A 20,560-nucleotide genomic window follows, 5' to 3' on the forward strand; every position below is an offset into this window, starting at 1 on the left:
TAAGAAATATTAAAATAATAAATAAATAGAATTAAAAATAAAACACAACATAATAAAAAAAATGTAAAACATTGATAAAAATAATGTAAAATAATAACATACTGAAATAATTTTACAAAATACAATCAAATATCATAAAAAATAAAGCACTAGAACAGTAAGAAATACAAAAAGTGCAGTCTTTGCAGCAAGAATGGTTTCCACCCAAAAAAATACAAAATTATTTACAATACAGTCATTTTTTATTACAAATGTATATAAAATACTGAAGTAATAAAAAAAACAAAATAAAACACGAGACATTAATATACTGGGACGGTAGGGGGTGGGAAAAAAATGTGTCAAGTTTGCAGCAGGAACAGCTTCCACTCGTCTGGAAAAAAAATTCCAGAATTCATTTCCTGATGAAAAGATTGCGATGCTTTTCATTGTTTAGCCTCTGAGAGCTTTCATCAGACATGAATTAGACTGCATGACATCTTGATAATGAAGCAAATAATAGCCGTGACCAATGCAAACATGATTTATCCCATTAAGTCAATCAAGAGCAAAGTTGTGCTTCCAAAGTGGAAAAATGCCCTCAAAAGCAAGCGGCTCTTTGTTGTTTGGGATTCCTCTGCAGCGGGAGCTCTTGGCGTCGTCTCGCATTCTAACACACGAATGTTTCTGTGCCGACTCCACGTCCGAGGGGCTGGCAGTGCCATCAAAGTCCAAAAGAAACACACAAACAAACAAAGCAGGAAGCGTCTTGTCCACTTTAAGACGCCACAAGCTAGCAAGTAGTGCAGGAGGAAATCACTGGAAGTTTTGTTTTCCAGTGAAAAAGTTAAGAAATAAAAGAAAGGCCGCGGTCAAACCCTTGCTTCTCATGTTCTCATTGCCAAAGGGAAACCGTATTTGCCGACATTGGGGTACTTTAAGGCCCTCCAGGGGTATATTTAAACAACACATGGGGAAAATAAGTACAGTGGTGCCTTGGTTAACATTATTTATCCTCTAACCAAAACGGACTCTAACCAAAGCAAATTTTCCCATAGAAAATAATGTAAATCCAATGAATCCATTCCAGACACCCAAAAATGTTAGCACAAAACACATTTCATAGACAAAAATGACAGTTTTTTACTTTCAGAAAATGATGCAAATGTCCTGAGAAATGACAAATGAACTGAACGTGTAACATCACATTTACCTAGTTTTGTTGCAAAAACGCCACAGAACCATCAATTAACAAAATAACACAACACAATTTGCTAACATTTTAAAAATACATCAAATTAAATATCAACATTCTACAAGCAATAAACAAGCTGTTTAATATAGAAAATGAGAAAAAAAAACAACAGCTGGCGGCAGTGACGTCGCGGAAGCGCGCCAGCGAGGATGCCCTGTAAGGTGTCTGCTAACGTGTGCTCTGATTGAAGTGGCATGCCGCCAACATGCTACGCTAAGTTTGAATATTTATCTTTTGTTGTTGGAACCAGAAATGAGTGTTATGGATGTAAAATGAGACAGGCAGAAACACAGAGCGCCACCCTCCATGTAGACCGGGGGTCACCAAGGTTTTTGCTTGTGAGAGCTACTTTTACAAAATGAAAATGGCCGAGAGCTACTCATTTTTGTAACATTTATTTTCAGAGCTTATTTTAAACCCAAACAAAGCGAATATGCTTGTTTTACCAGAACATGAACAAAATGCTGGTGTCCACAACTCACATGTTGTATTTCAGAATGCATTTCTTTCTACTGTTCTTTCATTATTAACTGAAAACCTGAATGAAAAGCAGGCTTGCGGGCACCTCATGTGGTCGTGGGGGGCTACCTGGTGCCCGCGGGCACCACGTTGGTGACCCCTGATGTAGACTGTTACGTGTGTGGATGTGTGTGCACCGCAGCCGATGACGGCGCCACTGCCGTCACATTTACATACAGTGGTTTGCCCCCTTCCTGCTTTCTTATTTTTTGGCATGTTTGTCACACTTAAATGTTTCAGATCATCAAACTAATTAAAATATTAGTCAATGACAACACAACTGAACACAAAATGCAGTTTTAAAATGAAACTTTTTATTATTAAGGAGATTAATTGAGATCTATCAGTCTGGAAAAGGTTGTAAAGCCATTTCTAATTTGGGACTCCAGCAAACCACAGTGAGAGCCATTATCCACAAATGGCCAAAACATGGAACAGTGGTGAACCTTCCCAGGAGTGGCCGGCCAACCAAAATGACCCCAAGAGTGCAGCGACGACACATCCGAGAGGTCACAAAAGACCCCACAACAACATTCAAAGAACTGCAGGCCTCACTTGCCTCAGTTAAGGTCAGTGTTCATGACTCCACCATAAGAAAGACACTGGGCAAAAACACTTCTGAACAAAAAGAACATTAAGGCTCGTCTCTATTTTGCAGGAAAACATCTTGATGATCCCCAAGACCTTTGGGAAAATACTCTGTGGTCTGACGAGACAAAAGTTAAACTTTTTGGAAGGTGTGTGTCCCATTACATCTGGCATGAAAGTAACGCCGCATTTCAGAAAAAGAACATCATACCAACAGTAAAATATGGTGGTGGTAGTGTGATGGTCTGGGACTGTTTTCCTGCTTCAGGACCTGGAAGACTTGCTGTGATAAATGAAGCATGAATTCTGCTGAAGGAGAATGTCCGTCCATCTGTTGGTGACCTCAAGCTGAAACCAACTTGGGTTCTGCAGCAGGACAATGATCCAAAACACACCAGCAAGTCCACCTCTGAATGGCTGAAGAAAAACAAAATGAAGACTTTGGAGTGGCCTAGTCAAAGTCCTGACCTGAATCCTATTGAGATGCTGTGGCATGACCTTAAAAAGGCGCTTCATGCTGCAAAAGCCTCCAATGTGGCTGAATGACAACAATTCTGCAAAGATGAGTGGGCCAAAATTCCTCCCCGGCGCTGGAAGAGACTCATTGCAAGTTATCACAAACGCTTGATTGCAGTTGTTGCTGCTAAGGGGGGCCCAACCAGTTATTAGCTTTAGGGGGCAATCACTTTTTCACACAGGGACATACAGTATAACTTTTTTTAATCCAGTTTCTTTTAAAAAACTGCAATTTGTGTTCAGTTGTGTTGTCATTGACTAATATTTTAATTTGTCTGATGAGCTGAAACATTTAAGTGCAAACACCACTGTACTTTGTTTAGTATAAATGTGTTGACATAATTAAACTAAACCACGAAAAGCACGACAATTTTGCTAACATTTACAACACAAGCGAACGCAAGCCAGGGCAGAATTTTAGCAAACATTTTAGATGTTAACCAAAAAAAGCACTAAACGGAGAGGACGTTAACCAAGGTACCACTGTATAGTAATATTACACTGCCAAAAGGAATTATTCTCGGGGCTTTTGAACGCAGCACGTCGGCCATGAGAGGATGGGTGGAGACAAAGCAACAAAGTCAACAGGCCCACGCCTCGTTATCGGCGCTCATCTTTGTCACCTGACACATGCTCTGGCCCTCAGCCACAAAGCCGCATGTTTGAGAGCAGCACAATGAGAGCCGGCAGGGCGGTGCGGCTCGCGCTTTGCACTCGGCCTTTGTGTCGACGCGCACACAAAGCGGGAGCACATTCTCTCCTTAGCCGGGACGCCGTGCCGGCCCACTTCCGATCGGCTGCGATCGTTTTTCAGCTTATTGACGGCAGGTTTTGTCACCGGAGGCTTTCACGCAGGAAGTGGAACTGTTTGTCCCCCCGCCTGTGTGGCTCCTTGAAGACACACGTAAAAGTAGCACGGCATCCATCAGCTGTCACACTTCACGTCTGCTTTGTTGCCGTAAATAAAATATTTCCACGTAAAAGTCCTGCCCTGTCGTGCCATGCCACGACCATCAGCCAAGCTAGCCTTCTTAAATATCTTATATTAGTCTAGCCCAGCGGGAGATGATTGACAGGTGCCTTGTTAGGTCACATGTCTACACGAGCCTCCGCAAAGGTCACACCATGACTGGGCTGGACAATGAGCTGACAGCTTTTAGCTTGATGGCTAGCAATGGGGATGCGCGGTCGCCGGTTTGAGCCCCGGGTGCAGGGCGGTTGGACTGCCCGGATGACCACTGTTACAAACGCACCCTCACGGACTTGATTTTCGATTGACCATCCACAAAAACTTGTAGAGAAATATGCTTTTTATTTATTTCAGCATCAGCGACCGCAGAGTCAAGTTTCTTTTTTAAAATTACCACTTTTTTTTTCTAGAAAATACATAAAAATGGGATTTTTATTCTCATAAATTTACAACTTTAGAAAAAACAAAAAACTTTTTGCTGAAAAATAAAGGGCTTTATTCTTGTAAGACTACTTAGTTTTTCCCTCCAAAAAATTCAAATCAACTCTCAAAAATGTCCAACTTTTTTAAAACTTTTTTTCTCAAAAATATAGCATTTTTATTCTCAGAAATGTATGAACTTTTTCTCAACTTAAAAAAAGTACTTTTTTCCCCTCAAAAAATGTAAATACATTTTTTAGAAAATATGCAGTTTTATTCTTGTAAAATTTAAAAAAAATTCTGAAAATGATAAGATTTTTATTGTCATGAATATATGATTTTTTTTCCAAAAATATTTTTTTTTCTCAAAAATGAATTAGTTTATTCTTTTACATTATTTTTTTCAAATAATTTGACTGAACCCCCAAAAATATACAACTTTTTTCTTGAAATTATGCAATTTTATTCCCGTAAGATTACAACTTTGTTCTCCACAAAAATATGATAATATTATCTGAAAAACGAGATCCCGTTTCCTCAAACATAAAGGACTTTATTCTCATGAGGTTATGACTTTTTTATTGAAAAAAAAGTATTGAAAAAGTTATGAATTAATTTAACAAAATATATAACTTTTTTCTTGAAAATATGCAAATGTATTCTTGTAAAATTACAACTTTTTTTCAAAAATGTAGGATTTTTATTCTCATAAATGTATAACTATTTTCCTCAAATCATACAACTTTATTTCTGAATAATAAATGACTTTGTTCTTGTAAAATGCTTTAAAATTACACATTTTTCTCTAGAAAATATCCAAATGTATTCTCGTAAAATTACGACTTTTTTCTCAAAAATATAGTTTTCTATTGTCATAAATGTATGATTCTTTTTTTGTTTTTTTTTCCAAAAATCCAACTTTCCCCTTGGAGTGCGCTCCCGCCGCAGACCACATTAAAAGGCGACGTTCCAACCCCGCTGAGATCAAAGTAGCGTTGATGTTGAAACTTGTAACTGGAGGAGAAAATAAAGGCAGGAGGAACGAGACCATATTAGGAAATGTATTTTTTCCAAAAGCACTTTGGGCTTTGCTGAGATTTCCATCCAGGAGTCCAAGCCTTCTTGTCGGTGGAGTCCATCAGGGTTGACAAATATTCAGGAAATGTGTCCTGGTATGGCGGCCCGTCAAGGGTCCTATTGGACTTGGCACTCACGCTGTCTGAGAACCAGCTGGCCCCGCTAACCTCTGGCAGCATGGCACCCGCCCCTCCCCCCTTGATGGGACGGCCCAGGGTGCCACGGGGACCAGAAATTAAAAATAAAGACTTGGGGGGTGCTGGGTGGGGGGCTTCCCATGAGCCCACTTGAGGGTTCCTAATTAAACGATCACATTCCGGGAGCCTGGATGGCGCTCCAGTGGGGGGCGGGGAGGGGTGGGGTGGTGCAGCTTTGTCCTTTCGAGGTTCCCAATGAGACTCAGGATTGTGATGGGGGGGGGGGGGTCTTTGCCCCCCCCATCCCAAGTGTTGTTGGGTGATTAATGATGTTGTTTGCTGGACAAACACCACCTTTTCATGCTCTTCATGCGCACGCACGAAGCCGTCGTTTCAAAATAAAACGCTCGTGACACTTGTGTGAACTCCGGCAGCGAGTCGGCAGGGAAAATAAAAACGCTTGTGCAAGATTACACTGTGATTAACCCGGGTTGTCATGGAAAATACTTTCTAAGAAAAAAATGTTTTAAAGAGTCCGTCACGGGAAAATCACTGAACAGACCAAAGGTGAAAGTGCAGGTGTGGACTACGTTGGAGAAAAGACGGGTAAATGTGCTTTCACTGGTTGACTGGTCAGCACATTCACCCACGGAGCAACTGGTGGTTCCGTAGCTCACACAACACGCGCAGGGGAAGACGCAGGTTCCAACCAGCAAACTTCAGGAGAACCACCCTACCACCAAAAAGAAATAAATAAAGGACTTTATTCTTAGAGGACTTATTTTTTTGTTGATAAAAGTATAACTTTTATCTAAAGTTATTCTAAAGCTATTCTCATAAATGTATGACTTGTTTTCTCAAAAAAAAACCAAAATAAGTAAGTCCTTTCTTTTTGTAAAATTACTTATTTTTTCTTGAAAAATTCCATTTAATTCTCAAAAAATGTCCAACTTTTTCTTGAAATTATGCAGTTTTGTTGTCATGAGGTTATGATTTGGGACTAAAAATCTAGGATTTTAATTCCCATAAATGCAGGACTTTTTTCTAAAAAATAACAGAATTTATTCTTGTTAGAGAACTTACTTTTTTTCTTGAGAAATCCAACGTAATTCTCAAAAATGTAAAAAAAACAAAAAATTCTTGAAACTATGCAGTTTTAGTTTCATAAAAGTATGACTTCTACCTACAAAATATAGGACTTGTATTCTCATAAATGGAGGACTTTTTTGTACAAAAAATGTAAAACTTTTTCTTGAAATGATGCAGTTTTGTTCTGGTCAGATTATGACTTGTATCTAAAAATATAGGATTTGAATTCTCATAAATGAAAGAAAAAATGAAGGACGTTATTCTTGTTCCAGTACTTTATTTTTGTTGATAAAAGTATGACTTTTATCTGAAAAATAAAGGGTTTTTATTCTCACAAATGGATGACTTTTTTCTCAAAAAACACAACTTTTTTTCCCTAAAAAATAAAGGACTTGTAAAATTAATAATTTTTTCCAGAAAAATTCGACTTAATTTTCAAAAAGTGTACAATTTTTTCTTGAAAATATGCAATTGCATTTTATTTTTTAAATATGATATTTACTCCCATAATATTCCAACAATTTTCTCCAAAAATACAACTTGTTTTGTCCAAAATAAAGGACTTTATTCTTGTTAGACGACTTTTTTTCTTGAAAAATTTGACTGAATTGTCGAAACTTTTTTCTTGAAAATGTGCAGTTTTATTTTTGTAAAAGTATGACATTTATCTAAAAAACATGTTTTTTTTTATTGTCAGAAATGTTTGACTCTTTTCTAAAAAAAAAAAGTACACACATATTTTTTTTTTTAAATAAAGAACTTTATTCTTGTAAAATTACTTATTTTTAAGATTGCGACTTCTATCTAAAAATAAAATTTTTGTTCTCAGAAATTCATGCCTTTTTTTCTAAAAAAAATGAAGGACTTTATTCTTGTTTGAGTACTTATTTTTTGTTGATAAAAGTATGACTTTTGTCTAAAATTTATCGGATTTTTATTCTCACAAATGTATGACTTTTTTCTCAAAAAACAAAACTTTTTTTCCTCTCAAAAATAAAGGTTTTTATTCTTGTAAAATTATTTATTTTTTCTTGCAAAATTCTATTTAATTCTTAAAAATTTTTTCATGAATTCATGTCTTTGTTTTTCTCCAAAACAAAGGACTTTATTCTTGTTAGAGGACTTTTTTTTCATGAGAAATCAGACTTAATTCTCAAAAATATACAACTTTTTTCTTTACAATATGCAGTTTTATTCCCGTTGAAGTGTGACTTTTATCGAAAAAATGTAGGATTTGTATGCTATTTTATTATTTTTAAAAAAAATATGCTTCTCAATGTCAGAATTTTTCAAGAATTTTCTAAAAAAAATACAACATGTTTTCTAAAAAATAAAGGACTTTAATTCTTGTAAGATTACATTTTTTCTGAAAAATTTGACTTAATTCTCCAAAAATGTATACATTTTTCTTGAAAATATGCAGTTTTATTCTCGTAAAAGTACATGTAGCTATAAAACATAAGATTTCTATTGTCATAAATGTGGGACTTTTTTTTCAAAAATATAAAAGACTTCTTTCTTGTAGTTATTTTTTTCTTGAGAAATCCAACTTAATTCTCAAAAATATACAACTTTTTTATTGAAAATATGCAGTTTTATTCCCGTAAAAGCATGACTTTTATCTAAAAAATAAAGGACTTTATTCTTGTAAAATTACTTATTATTTCTTGAAAAATTCAATTAAATTTTTCACCTTTTTCTTGAAAATATGCAGTTTTAGTGTCATAAAAGTGTGACTTTTATCCAAAAACATAGGACTTTATATTGTCAGTAAACCTATGTTTTCTTGAAAATTTTGACTTAATTTTCAAAAATATAATATTATTTCTTTAAATATGCAATTTCATTTTTGGGGAAAAAAATATGATGTTTACTCGTAGAATTTTGCAACAATTTTTTTCCAAAAATAAATTTTTTCAAAAATAAAGAACTTTAATTCTTGTAAGATTGCATTTTTCTTGAAAAATGTGACTTAAATCTAAATTTTTATTCTTGTAAAACTGCAACTTTTATCTAAATTGTATAGGATTTTTATTGTCAGGACTTTGTGATTTTTTTTCTAAAAAAAATAAAGGACTTTATACTTGTAAGACTTAACCTTTTTTTCTTGAAAAGTCCCACTCAGTGCTCAAAAATATACAACTTTATTTTTATATGTTGTTTCATCCTCGTAAAAGTATGACTTTTTAAAAAATGATGTCCTCCAGTGACTGTCTGTCGTAAACAGCATCTAAAAGATGCTAAGCTAACATGCTAAAAAGGCTATTTGAAAGCACAGCCACGACTGGCCCTCGCCCCCCCAGTAAACAGGGCTCCTCCGGCGGCGCCCGCCAAGAATGTTACGTGATGGGGGGGCTGACCAGTCCAAATGGGAATGCAAACACTTTGCGAGGAAGACTTTGTAGCGCTTGAGTGGCACTCAGCAGGCAGACTTGCTCCTCAACAATAGGCTCTGCTTTGCATTTGGACCTACATGGAGTCCTGCAGACACCCCAAAGCCCCTCCACTGCGCTTGAGGGGGCGCCGAAGAAGAATGCTAATAAACGATGAGCATCCGATGTCACTCAGAGGGCCAAGTGGAGGATTAGCTCCACCCACGCAAGCTGAGTGGGTCGCTACCACGTCGCCGTGGCAGCAAAGGATGGCAGCATGAGACTTTGGGGAAGAGTTTCAAGCCTCCACTCATCCATCATTCAAGTGTCAGCATCCCCCCCCCCCCCCAAAACACATACACACACACACACACACACACACTGAGCTGCATTAATCATAGTCGGGACATGATTATATTTAATGTAACATCTGTTCTACATGTCCACTGACGTGAAAGTTCCATCTTGTCCCACATGTTACACTTAGCGTGTGTGTGTGTGTGTGTGTGTGTGTGTGTGTGTGTGAGTGTGTGATCTTGATGATCGTTATGGACTGATTACAAACATCTCCTTTTATTCTGGCGGATTCCACTGATGAGCCATGTTTGTTTTTGACGAGATGCGCTGATTAGAGACATATTTGGGACACGCCCCGAGCAACGATGCTAACATCCTCGGTTGTGTTAGCAGCGTCTTTTCTTCTCGCGAGTGATGAGCTCACGTCACGGTGCCGCTCCAAAGGACGAACGCCGTCTTAGTTGGAGCCAGATGGGAGCGGGTCCTTGCTCTGAGCGCCACCAGAACAGTCCTTTAAAGCTGCCACCGGCTCCGTCTGTTTGACACCACGGCCAGCAGAACCAAGCCAGACGAGTTGCAGACCTCTAGAGAAGAAGGTCGGCCGGTGCAGGTTTTATTTGTTTTCCCCGTGCGGAGACATTCCTCACACACTCGACATGCCTCCATGAAGAAAGGAGGTAGAGATAATGAAGGTTTATTGGTCAGGCCTTGAACCCGAGCCTTCTTCGGGTCATAAGGTCATCCCGAGGGACGTTGGTATGGCAATGGAGCGATTAGATGCCTCCATTCCAACGTTCCTTAAATCGGGTATGAAGGTCTTGAACCTTCCTGGTTCTGCCAGCCCGTCATTCTGCCCCGGGGCTCAAAGCTAGGTCTGCTGAATAAACTGAAAAGCCTGCCAAAAGACTGCCAACTCAACGTTGTACCCTCGTCACATTAGAGGTGGAATGAGCCAGAATACTGTCGGAATGAAAATTCCTGGTTTATTCCTGGACATCCGAAGTGCATTGGAAAAAAAGTCCTACAGCATTCCAAACATTCTAATCACAAAAAAACGCAGGCAGCACAACGTCACTATGAAGCATCGCCTTAATCACATCACTTCATACCCCCAAGCAGAACAGGAGCCAAGGTAACCCCACCAGTGGCTGCCGGCGCATCGCATCGCATCGCATCGCATCGCATCGCATCGCATCGCATCGCATCGCATCGCATCGCATCGCATCGTATCGTATCATATCATATCATATCATATCAAAAGAAAAAAAGAACCAATCGTAACTCATCACGTCTTCCTGGCAAGGAAAAAAGGAGATAAGTTTAATTCCGCCGCCGGCACATCACGTCATGCTGCCAAGGAATAAAGGCGCCAAGCTTAACCGCACCGTCAACGCATCACGTCATGCCACCAAGAAAAAAAAGGAGCCAAGCACCACCACTGGCCGCTGGCACATCACGGCATGCTGCCAAGGAAAAAATGGGAGCCAAGCTTAATTTTGCCGCACACACATCACGTCATGCCACCAAGCAAAAAAAGTGCCAAACTTAACCCACATCATGCCGCCAAGGAAAAAAGGAGCCAAGCTTAACTCTGCCACCAGGACACTACGTCATGCCGCCAAGAAAAAAAGGCGCCAAGCTAAACTCCGCTGGCTTCACAGCATGTCATGCCACCAAGGAAAAAAGGAGCCAAGCACCATCACTGGCCACTGGTACATCACACCATTATTTTTGTAAATAATTTCAAATCCTCACCCAAATGTGCCGTGAATTTTGAACTTTTTCAGTCCTTTCTTCAGTTGTGCTTGATTTGCGTTGATTCGTGCTTAGTGTGACAGAGGCTAATTAATGTGTCACATGTCCAACAGTTAACTAGTGTAAGTAACCTTGTAAGTCTTTCCAGACTGCAGACATACCGAGCTAGCACTCATGCACAGAAAAACCCATACCGATAAAAACCACAATCTCATTTTTATTCCAATATCGGACAATTAAAAGATTCGTCATCTGATGGCATTGGACATCCCTACTTTTGCTCCAGTCTGGAACGTGTTTACGTTTGTCTGTCAGCCCCTTCCCAACTCCTTGGGTTTATTTGCGCTGGTTTGTCCCCGAGGAGTTCTAACAGAAACACAGAGGAGCCGCCCGGCAGGCTACATGACTGCTAGCAAAGAATTACATATGTCTGGTCTAAACGAGGACTCTGGGAAAGTCTTAATGGGATATCCAGCAAATGGTTTAATGAAGGAAGTCACTGTCACAGATTCATCGCTGGTTTAGTGGTAAGGACGCACTCCCACAAATGATTAATACCTCGGTTAAGCCTGGGTCACAACCGGCCGTACGGACTCCTACGGTCGGTCTATGTGTTTTTTTCGAGTTGCAAGACAAACGTACGCAGTTCGTACGTCGTCCGTACGTCGTCCGTACGGCCAATGTGTGTCTTTCGTATGTTTTGCTGGTGTCAAGGTTTGGGCAAACTGTCAATTTTGTTGTACGTGCGTCGCACCCCGCATACGTAATTGAGGCCCACACACGTTCAGACATTTTACACATCTTCCATGAGCGTCGAGATCTAACATCCTTCATGGTCACCGCAAATACATTGTCCACAAACAAACAAACAAAAACGCTGCGAATCGGGGAACGGCAAATATCACATGACCAAAAAATCATACGTCCAGTTGTGACGCAGTCATTAACGCAGTTAGCGTACAATACAGTCTTGTGGTGTTATCAACACACTAGCACTAACAAAGAAGCTAGAAGCTAGCTTGCTCTGGAAGTCAGCAACGTAGACTATTTATGATGTTGACTCGAAAAATGTTTTACCTGAATAAAACAATTCTAAATGCATATAAATGACCAATGAAAGGGATAAGTGAGCATTTGAGGTTACTTTTACCTTCGGTGAAGACGTGGTTCTTGATGTGAGTGTTCCCAAAGCAGCGAGCCACAACACGGACGAGGAAATTCAATTCAATCCAATAGCGTTTTTCACCTTCTATAACAAAATTCTGGCGCTTGAAACTTTCTTTGGCTTCATTTTGGGTTATTGGGGTGAGAAACACAATAGAATTCAAGAAATAACTCAAGGCTAAACAGGAAGGTGATGCCTGTGTGGTATCTTGCTGTCACATTGTGTCTTTGGGGGCACTCACATCAAAAATCACATCTTCAGTGAAGGTAAAAGTAACCTTGAATGTACATTCATTTGTCATTTATATGTATTTATATGCATTTCCAATTGTTTTCTGCATGTTAATCTGTGATTGTAAAACTGTAAAAATTCAAGATTCAAGAGATTCAAGAGAGTTTTATTGTCATGTGCATAGTACAACAGCAGTTATACTATGCAATGAAAATCTTATTCTGTTCATTCTCCCAAGAAAAGAAAGAAAACAAATGAAAGAATAAGAACATAAGAAACATAAACACATAAACATATATACCAATAAATTAAGCAACAACAACAGAAGAGACATTAATACAAGTAAATAATACAAATAAATAAATAAATAAAGTGCTATGAGTGTGTGCGTGTGTTGCGTGCGGCGTGTGCGAGTGCTTCGTTGAGGAGCCTGATGGCCTGTGGGTAAAAGCTGTTTGCCAGCCTTGTGGTCCTGGACTTCAAACTCCTGTAGCGTCTGCCTGACGGTAGGAGTGTGAATAATGAGTGTTGTGGATGTGTGCTGTCCTTGATGAGGTTGTGTGTTCTTCGTAGGACTCTAGTTTTATAAATGTCTTGCAGTGAGGGGAGGGCTGCCCCAACAATGTTCTGTGAGGTCTTGATCACCCGCTGGAGTGCCTTCCTATCACGTGTTGTACAGTTACCGTACCAAACAGTGATGGAGGCGGTAAGGACACTTTCGATAGTGCATCTGTAGAAGCAACTCAGGATTGTGGTGGACATGCCAAATTTCCTCAGTCTTCTCAGGAAGTACAGTCTCCTTTGGGACTTCTTCAGAATTTGTTGGGTGTTGTGAGACCAGGTGAGGTCCTCACTGATGTGTGTGCCAAGGAACTTGAAGGTTTTCACCCTCTCCACCTCAGTCTCATCAATAAACAGGGGTCTATGCGGCTCCTTTTCCCTTGTTCTTGGGTCAATGATCATCTCTTTAGTCTTATCTGTATTGAGAAGGAGATTGTTATCACGACACCAAGCTATGAGGTCCGCCACCTCTCTTCTGTATGACGTTTCAACACCACCAGTGATCAGTCCGATGACTGTAGTGTCATCCGCAAATTTAATGATGCTGGTGTTGTTCTGGGAGGCCACGCAATCGTAGGTGAAGAGCGTGTAGAGGAGTGGACTCAGCACACACCCCTGTGGGGTCCCAGTGCTCACAATTCTTGAGCTGGATGTGCGATTGTGGACTCTGACTGACTGGGGTCTGCCTGTGAGAAAGTTAAACACCCAGTTACAGAGGGAGGGAGACAGGCCAAGTGTGAGGAGCTTATGTGTTTTCTGTTAAAGTGTTTGGTTTTCTGGAACAGAATAATTGGATTTACATGTCTTCTCATGGGAAAAATAGATTCAGTTAGTGTCCGTTTCGGTCGGACTTTCTGGAACGAATGAAGGCTGCTAACTAAGGTTCCACACTACTGTGCAAAAAGATAACGAGAAGTACTTACGCTTGCACGACGGAAAAATACGTAGTCGCTAGGGGTGTCATGACATTACTTTTGAGAAAAGTACCATGAAAAAATATACAAAATATTTGACAATATATTGCAATCTGCTAATTTAATTTCTACTGCGTTACACTCTTCTGTGTGTATGCTAGCAGCCCCGCCTCCACCCACCGAGACAAAGAGATTTTGTGACTAACAAAAGGTCTCACGTCGTTCATGCCGTTGTTCTATGGAACAAACGCTCCAAGGTGCTGAAAGCAATGCACAGAGTGAACTCTCTTCCTGCCTGTTTGGAGGCAGGAGACGTGGAAAACAGACACACATGCACATGGCAATATATTGAGGCTGGCAAAATGACCGAGTTCATTTTCATTTATTGTGTGATGAATTATTTCATTTATTATTATTTATGTTCCAGGCCTAGCGTCCACGACACATTTTTTTCTGAACGAGAAACGTTTTAATCACCCCGAGTAGCAGCGCGTCGCTATCCTGAGGAAGGACCACGTCACTGCCGTTCTAGTTCGTCACCAAAAGAAAAGTGAAAGTGAAAAAAAGGGATGTCCTAAAAGGTGCAGAAGGTGGAGAAACGGCAATCAACTTTGGCTGCTTGACCAGTCCGAGCAGCAACTATCATGAAGGATAAAGATGGTATCCTTGAACATGTGAAAGGATCTGCTCCTATGAAATGGAGAGTGATAACTAAGCAGCATAGTGTTCTCATTCCAAAAAGCCCGTCTTTACCTGCTTTGCAAGGCAGAGTTTTTGTGTCGGATGTGTTTAGTGGTGCTGGTAGGTAGAGTATGGAGTGCTGTTGCTGTGGTAACCAACACTTTTTTTTGGTCTTTGGTCTTTGGTCTTACTGCGATGCTGCAGCCAGGAGAGCTGCAGAGGAGCGACATGAATGAGAGCAGATAAAAGAGCCAAATAATGAATGCGTCTGCCTGTCGCTTATTTAACTTATATCTCTGGCGTACTTTTATTTTGGCAGCGGCGTCGCTCGCCGTCACCCCGTCGCTTTCCTCTGAAGTGCATCCAAAGCTGAGTTGATTAAACAGCACTTTGCCCTCCGGGACGACAACAGGAACTGCTAATAAAAGGATGAAAAAGAAGCCCGGCGCGTCCAATATTTCAGGCCAGTTGTCTTACGCTGACTTTTATGAGGCTTTGTTCTGCAATCACAGCTCTTTTCTGCCATGACAAACTGACGTCCTAGTGGATCACTGCCAGAAAGCCACCCCCACCCCCAACCCCTCCATCCCCCACCCCCCACCCCCCACCCCCGTCCACTTGAACATAGTTGCATGTGTAACTGATGCCAGGAGGGACGCTTTAAAAAGCCACTCTGGACGACGAGTTGACAGCTCAGGCTTTTAGTTAGCCGGCTGTAGACCCTGGTTCCATCCCTGGGCAAGTGCAAGGGCGAGCCAGTCAGGTACAGATGTCAGCAGGGATGGCTGCATGAGTACACCTCACTCCATGACGCCTTAAAGACGATGAGTCAACAGTTTGGGGTTTCAGCTCGTTGGCTGTGGACCCTGGTTCCATCCCCAGGCATGTTCAGGGGCGGACCAGTCGAGTTTCATTGGTGCCGTGACCCGAGGGTGAGTGTAACGGATGCCAGCGGGGATGGTTGCGCGAGTAAGCCTCACTCCTTGGCAACTTAAAGAGCTGCTCTGGACAACTAGTTGAAAGCTCAGGATTTTAGCTTGTCGGCTGTGGACCCTGGTTCCATCCGCGGGCATGCACAGGGGTGGACCAGTCGGGTTGCATTGGTGCTGTGACTCGGGTGTGAGTGAAACAGATGCCAGCAGGGAGCTGCGCCAGTAAACCTCACTCCCTGACGCCTTAAAGATGACGAGTTGACAGTTCAAGGTTGAAGCTAATCAGCTGTGGACCCTGGTTCCATCCCTGGGCGTGTGCAAGGGGTGGACCAGTCAGGTTACACTGATGCTGTGACCCGGGGATGAGTGTAACGAATGCCAGCAGGAATGGCTGCACCAGGAAACCTCACTCCCTGACGCCTTAAAGACGACGAGTTGACAGTTCAAGGTTTAAGCTAGTCGGCTGTGGACCCTGGTTCCATCCCCAGGCTTGCGCAGGGATGGACCAGTCAGGTCACACGTGTACTGGAGTAGTTGCGTATGGTTGCTGTGGAGATGAGGGTGTGACGCTCATGTGCTAACAGTATAAACACCCTTCGTGAATCACTCTGCTCGAACTTGAAAAACACCTCAAGGACTCTCCGGGGCTGGAGGATAGAAGTCTTTCTGGGACACTGGTCTTGATTGTGGTTGGCAGAGAACGGACCCACCTTCGCTGGCTCAAACGTCATTGAAGGTTTCATTTTTGATGGCAGCTTTCATGAGCCTGCAAGAGCGTGCGTTGTGTTACATCAGTCAAAGTTTATACAAAATGCTCCAACACTCAAGTCCAAAACAGGGATTTTCTGTCGTACTTCTAACGATCATATTCATCATCATAAATGTAATTAGGGAGAGATTTAAGTAATGTTCCTAATTTTGTTAGAGAGTTGGGATTCTTCCAGGTTACACACACACACACACACACACACACACACACGCGTACACACACACACACACGCACACACACGTCGACAGTGGACCAGGGTGGGTCTCGTCTTCACTTGGTTCCAGCCTGATTGGAAACATCAGCAATCATTTCCTAATTAGATCATCAAAAACACTTTCATCTGGGGAATGCATGGCGAGCAGGTGAACTGTGAACACACACACGCACACACACACGCACACACGCACACACGCACACACACACACACTGGGAGTGAAGGATGTTCACCCTCTGACTCAGGCTGTTCTGTAGAATATCATGTAGAAGCCCAAGAATACACGTTACATGAATACTACACTGAATGTACGGTGTCATGGATGTCATTAACTAAGAAAGTGCGCATACAGGAAGTCCTCGGCCTTCGTACAAGTTCTGGTCTGACGGGTTTCGGGTTTGCTCATCAGAGCTAGCTGATGTGCTTGCTGACATATTTAACCTGTCGCTTGCACAAGCATCTGTACCGACCTGCTTTAAGTCCACCACCATAGTGCCCGTACCCAAGAAGAGCAACGTGACCTGCTTGAATGACTATCGCCCTATAGCACTCACTCCTATTGTTATGAAGTGCTTTGAAAGAATAGTCATGACCCACATCAAAAAGAGCATCCCGGCGGCAACTGTGGACCCTCTACAGTTTGCATATCGCCAGAACCGGCCCACGGATGATGCAGTCAACACTGCCATCCACACAGCCCTTTCTCACCTACAGGGCCAGGACACATATGTCAGAATGCTATTTATAGACTATAGCTCTGCTTTTAATACAGTCAGCCCCCACAAACTCACAAATAAGCTCCTCACACTTGGCCTGTCTCCCTCCCTCTGTAACTGGGTGTTTAACTTTCTCACAGGCAGACCCCAGTCAGTCAGAGTCCACAATCGCACATCCAGCTCAAGAATTGTGAGCACTGGGACCCCACAGGGGTGTGTGCTGAGTCCACTCCTCTACACGCTCTTCACCTATGATTGCGTGGCCTCCCAGAACAACACCAGCATCATTAAATTTGCGGATGACACTACAGTCATCGGACTGATCACTGGTGGTGTTGAAACATCATACAGAAGAGAGGTGGCGGACCTCATAGCTTGGTGTCGTGATAACAATCTCCTTCTCAATACAGATAAGACTAAAGAGATGATCATTGACCCAAGAACAAGGGAAAAGGAGCCGCATAGACCCCTGTTTATTGATGAGACTGAGGTGGAGAGGGTGAAAACCTTCAAGTTCCTTGGCACACACATCAGCGAGGACCTCACCTGGTCTCACAACACCCAACAAATTCTGAAGAAGTCCCAAAGGAGACTGTACTTCCTGAGAAGACTGAGGAAATTTGGCATGTCCACCACAATCCTGAGTTGCTTCTACAGATGCACTATCGAAAGTGTCCTTACCGCCTCCATCACTGTTTGGTACGGTAACTGTACAACACGTGATAGGAAGGCACTCCAGCGGGTGATCAAGACCTCACAGAACATTGTTGGGGCAGCCCTCCCCTCACTGCAAGACATTTATAAAACTAGAGTCCTAAAAAGAACACACAACCTCATCAAGGACAGCACACATCCACAACACTCATTATTCACACTCCTACCGTCAGGCAGACGCTACAGGAGTTTGAAGTCCAGGACCACAAGGCTGGCAAACAGCTTTTACCCACAGGCCATCAGGCTCCTCAACGAAGCACTCGCACACACCGCACGCAACACACGCACACACCCATAGCACTTTATTTATTTATTTATTTATTTGTATTATTTACTTGTATTAATGTCTCTTCTGTTGTTGTTGCTTAATTTATTGGTATATATGTTTATGTGTTTATGTTTCTTATGTTCTTATTCTTTCTTGTGTTTTCTTTCTTTTCTTGGGAGAATGAACAGAATAAGATTTTCATTGCATGGTATAACTGCTGTTTTACTATGCACATGACAATAAAACTCTCTTGAATCTTGAATCTTGAATCTTGATGGAGATGTAATTGAGTTGCGTTTTAGTCCGAACGTAGTTTAACTCACTCACACTGCACACAGAACACGCACAGGACATATGAAATACAGTAATAAAAAGATGACATGCATCATCTGCACTCGTCTTGCACACTGGAAGGGGCGTTGCAAGGGAGGGAGAGAAGACAGGCTTATTGGGAGGAGGAAGTCTCAACAATGAGACCACGACGCGACCAATGTTGATCGGCATTTCTCCACTGTTGGAGCATTTTACGACATCTAATTTCACATCAGGTTTCACTTTCCTTTTCTTCCCCACAAGTATACCTCACACTCAATGAGACATAATGGAGGCAAAATGTGAACGAAAAAGACCAAAAGTGGCGTCCTTCCTCAGTGTAGTGATGCGCCGCTATGTATTCTTACAACTTTATTCTGTTTCGTTTGTTTCTCATAATATTTTCACTTATGTTATATTACAGTATTATTCTTATTAAGACTTCAAATATTTTTTCTTTAACTCTTTCAATGCCAAAGATGTCTGTAGACTTCTTTTCAAAAAGTAACGTTGACTGCCAAAGACATCTATTGACGTCTTTTGCTTTTTTTCATGGGAGCTACAGATCAAAGTCTGATTCATCTTGTGTGTGAATTGCTGACTTGTAGGCAATGCGTTTCTGTCCCAGTAGGCGGCAACAGTTCTCTTTTCCTCCAACTGGCAACGACAGATTGTCTATGAAGAAGACTGATTGTGGGTTGAGAGACGAAAATGGCGAAACACATGCAGAAATCGAGCTGAGACAAAAAATACAGCTAGCTAACACTTTCACAGAGCTTGTCCAGTGGTGGATCTGCCTTTAGTAGTGACGCGATCACAAAGATAGGTGACAGGGGTGATGTAGGTGACGTAGACACAAATGCAGTTGACAATGGCAGCCGAAGCAACAAGCTAGTGGTTAGCATTGCTGAGCCTTGTGGTGCGACTCCGGAGCCTGACACCGGAAGCAGTTCAGAGTCGGGTGACTCAGAATCTGACCCTGATTCTTTTGACGAGTGGTTGCCATCTGGATGGGTCAGGAGCAGGGATTCATCCCCTCATCCAGCAGACTTCTCTGCAGAAAAAGCTTGTTTTGTCTGTTTTTTGGTGGTTTTGCTGAAACTACCCTATCTTCTACCACCGATATCTAAAGACCCAACAAGGCTAGAAACAAACTTTTTTTCTGATGAAAGAAGAGAGTCTAAAGTTTCTTTAGATAGTTTCAATGTTGATGTAGTCCTAAAATTCAATATTCTGTGGGTCTTGAAAGTTCAGCAAAAATGCCCAAAAACTGGCAGTATGGAGCTCTCTGAACATGGCTGGCAGTCAATGGGTTCATATTTCAACTCTATGCGGGTAAAAGGACATTATTTTTCCTCAAATATTAAAAATGTGTTCTCGTAAGAATTGGACTTTTTTCTTAATATTTTGACTTTATTCTCGTAAAATCACAGCTGTTTTTTTCCATTTCTGCTTTGGTTTTTTTCCCCAACAATTTAAACTTTCTTCTTGTGAATTTTCTTCCCATAATTACGAGTTTATTCCCATAATATTTTGACTTTATTCTCATAACATTCTAACTTTTTCCGCAACCCAAAAATTACAACTTTATTTGTTGTTTTGTTTGTTTTTCATAATATCGCCACTTTAATATTTCAACTTTATGCTATTAAAATGACGTTATTTTTCTTCATAACATTACATTATTCTCGTAAAATTACGCCTAAAATTACACCTTTTTCTCTCACCTTTTTAGTTTACAACCTATTTGATTTTACTCTTGTGAAATGAATGCTGATTTTTCCATTATTGCTGCTCATGTTGTTGTTTTTTTTGTTTTCTTGTTAAATTATCCTTTTAGAATGTGCCGTGAGCCAATAAAAAAAAAAACAGCCACGGGCCGCACTTTGGACACCCCTGGATTACTTTATCTGCATCATTATGTGGATTTGCAGCAAAACGTAATAGTTTTTGTTTCTTTCTACACACAATAACACTACAAAAAAAAACTAAAATTGGTCGTGTTGTAATCCTGCTAACCAACCGGTCAGAATGGAGCTAGCAGTGCTAGCGCTATGTCTCAAATGTAATACTTCCGCCTGTGTACACTGTGTACTTTGTTCCATGCCC

The sequence above is a fragment of the Dunckerocampus dactyliophorus genome, chromosome 15 (assembly GCF_027744805.1).
Source record: "Dunckerocampus dactyliophorus isolate RoL2022-P2 chromosome 15, RoL_Ddac_1.1, whole genome shotgun sequence".
Lineage (NCBI taxonomy): Eukaryota > Metazoa > Chordata > Actinopteri > Syngnathiformes > Syngnathidae > Dunckerocampus > Dunckerocampus dactyliophorus.